Here is a 3,910-nt window from a genome sequence, read left to right as displayed (position 1 = left end):
TCACATCCAAAATTCTACAAAAATACACATCATCACAAAATAATTCCAAATGTATCAAGTCAAACCATATGATAACATGTAGTCTAAGCTAAACAAATCCAAATACAACAATAAATCCATACGACAATATATAATCTACATGAAAAAACTAACAAAGAAAAAATTCACCCTTCCCCCGTTGTCTCGGTCTTCACACCCGCTGAGATCGTAGGTGGCCTCCTTCGTCTTGAACTTGTATATGCTCGCTCTCCGGTTGTATGTGTGGCTGTGACGGAGCAGCTTGTTGTGACGGACCAGCTTCATCGTCGTGCGTGCAAGATCTACCACGTCTACGTTAGCGTACATATGTAGTATCTTCAAGATCCACCTGTTCACGACCATCATGCCGATCCTCATGAGTTTGTTGAAAATCTCTACGAACTCTCGCCACTATCCGCTGCAATATCGATACGTGTGCAAAATCTCTTGTGACGGTAGTTATACCCTCATTTGCAATCCCCTCTACCTCGTTCAATGTGTCTATCTACAATTACATAAAAATATTGCTTCATATAAGAAACCAAAAGCTAACATAAAGATTAAAAATTCTATTATAATTGTCGCAATTTACTTACACATCGCCTCTCATCTAACCCTCTTGGTACATATCGAGATTGTTGGTTGCGAATCTGGATTTCATCGACTAGAGGCGCGGTTTGGTTGATTATCCAACGTCGGGTAATCTCCCAATACCATCTAATGTAATCGACTTCCTCCATCGGAGGATAAAGCTGATTGACAATAAGTTGATGCTGATCATTCCACCGACCAATGTATGATTGATGTGTGCGCTGCCAGTTAATCTGATGTCCACCTTTAGACGCCTTTCCCTCTACTTGTTCGACCAATTGTGGAGCATGATGTGCAAGTCCAAACTGTCTAAACACCCGATCGGGAACGTGCATCTCGACAATTTTGAAACAAACGAGAGGAACTCTGGATCTCCATATGCCGTGTTAGATAATATGCGAGTAGGGTATTAAATATCAATATTTTGAAGGGTATATGTACGAAAACCCCTGTTAGATAATATTTGTAAAAACGTACCCTTTTTGTACTTTGTCCTACAATTACGTAAGATTTTTGATAAAACAGGCTTAGCATGTATCTTATGTATGATGCTTAGTATATCATTTGTATTATGCACACACCGTTGCATTCTAGATCATAACTGGTAGTTTAATTATATGCGTGTCATGAAAGCAAAACAACAATAAATGAAAATATCTTCGCACGTTTTGAATTGCAAAAAATAAAGATTTAAATAAGAACAATAAGATGCGTGTGCTCCAATTTCACAAGTAAACCTTCCTTTATTGTAAAGGAAAAAATAGAAGATCATAACCAAAAAAAAATTGCTACACAATATAATTGCAATATAATTTCCCTTTTTCTTAAATTTTCATACTCTATTGGTCCTCGTTTTGTATGAAATAAGCCTTTCTTTTTTAATAATAAACCTTCCGAACTGTTTGGAAAGTATACCAACTGGGAGTTTCCATGCGCTTGTGTCGTGCACTTCGCTAGGAGCTTCACTCTTCGATATAAAACTTTTGTTTTTTTTTACAGTTGAAATCTAACAATAAGTAAAGGGTTTATCCGCAATAATTCCAATAATGTCGTTCTCGCATCCGAGATAATATATTTACTAATAGGTCCAGCATCTTTGGGAGTAGGTAGATCCAGTGAAGCACGTGACACGGGGACTTTTAAACACAACAACTTGATTGAACCAGTTTAGGCCCGGCCCGGCCCGGCCCATGTGCCGGTTCACAAACTTTACGAATAGAGACATCATTATAAAGATTAAGATTACTTAGTAGAAGTCAAATAACTGTTGGTATATTACGTAGATTGACTGAAATAAAATGTAGACATCATATTGATTCCTTTATTCTTGAATTTTTTGTTTAAGATTATTCTTATTTCTTTACGTTATTAATTTGGATTTTGTTCTAAAAATTACCAATTATGTGAACACAGTTTGATATTTTATTTGATTTGTACTTGATCGCACACTCTTTTTATGTTTCAAAATTTTCAGAGTTTTTAAGGAAAAAATTATAAAACATATCATTTTTAATAAAATCTATTTGCGAAAGATTTTTTCTAGATTTTACATGCAACAAAAAAATACAAACAAAACGAAACTTTACTGTGATCCATACGGTTTTCCATATTTGTGGAATTCCCTCCCTTCTGATGACTGGGTCTACTGTTTTCTTTTCAAACAAAACAAATATTAACTTAGGAAAACAAACCGTAAATCCAAACATTTGTTTGTATCCAAAGTTTTTTCTGTTTTGAGTCGTCCAACTAAGTTATATTATTATCTTTATTAGAGAAGAAAATAAATAAATAAAGTAAAAAAAAAAGGGGTTCAAATAAAATAATGAGCACGAGCGATGCGAGAGGCATGTTTGGTAGTAGAATATGGACTCTCGTGCGTGCATGCATGGCCAAAAATAAATGGATAATAATAAAATATTGAGGAGGGACAATTATATTGGCAGGGGATGTCGAAACTTGAACCAACTAAGGAGAGTATTCAAGCCCAGAAAACAATTATATATATAGATGATCCAGCATTTTTTTGTATCTGATGATATCAAACATCATGTTGGATTATTGGTCGGGACAAGTTGAGGTTAAGTGGAATAATTATTCTAATAGAATAATTTTATTTTTTGGGATATTTTAAGTGGTGTAAAGTGGGATAATTTAGGATAATGGGAATTTTTAAGCTTTGTTTTGATAATTCATGTGGGATAATTGATGATGTTGCACCTTTATTAAAGTATAATATTTATCTATCAAGTAAGTCTAAATTAATTTACCTAATTAGTTTAGCGTATTATTTGGTATGTTATTATAATGTAATATATTATTTTACTTTATACTAAACTATAATATATTATATTATAATTACTAATTAATTATAACTATATTTAATGTTATTAATTAATTAAATATAATATATTATAATAATATGATATATCATATAATAATTGATATAATATACAAACAGTATATTTAATATAATATTTCAATAATATAATATTTAATCAAATATTATAATATTTTGTTTAATTCAATATAATATTATTTAAAAATTATAATATAACTAATATACTAAATATATAAACACTATATTATAATACAATATTTTATTTCATAAAAATACTACAATAATAGTTTTATTCTAACTAATAAAATATATACTAAATAATATAAAGTAATATTATAATAATATAATACTAATATTATAATATATGAAATATTATTACCTAATATGTAATAATGATATATAATAATGTTATATAAGATAATATTATATAATATTTTATTAACTTACGTTATAATAGAATTTTATAATATAATATAATTAAGACATATTATATGTTATAATACAATTAACATATATTAGATATTAAATAAATTAGTGCTTCAAAATTATCTCACTTTCCTCATGATTGTCCCAAAGTTAAAAATAGGGTAATTTTTGAAGGTTGGGACAAAAAAATTTTATAGAAGTGAGATAATTTTAGGAAAAGTGAGGGTAAGTGTCTCAATCTCATTGTCCCAATGAATAACACCTTAAAGTAAAATCTCAATTACATTGTCTCAATGAAATAACACTATAAAATAAAGTCTCAAAAATTATCTCACTTACAGTGTTTTGAAACAAAATTATATATATACTATATATATACTATATATATATATATATAATATATATATATATATATATATTATATTATATATTTATATATATAGAAGGAGAATATGGGTATGCTTTTTTGGTTACCAAGCCACAAAATGTGCTGCGGTAGTTGGGGGAATATTATCCTCCAACTCATTCAAATGGGGG

This window comes from Asparagus officinalis, chromosome 1, assembly GCF_001876935.1.
Source record: "Asparagus officinalis chromosome 1, Aspof.V1, whole genome shotgun sequence".
NCBI classification, from domain to species: Eukaryota; Viridiplantae; Streptophyta; class Magnoliopsida; order Asparagales; family Asparagaceae; genus Asparagus; species Asparagus officinalis.
The sequence above is the reverse complement of the archived record's forward strand: the minus strand, read 5'-3'. Positions refer to the sequence as shown.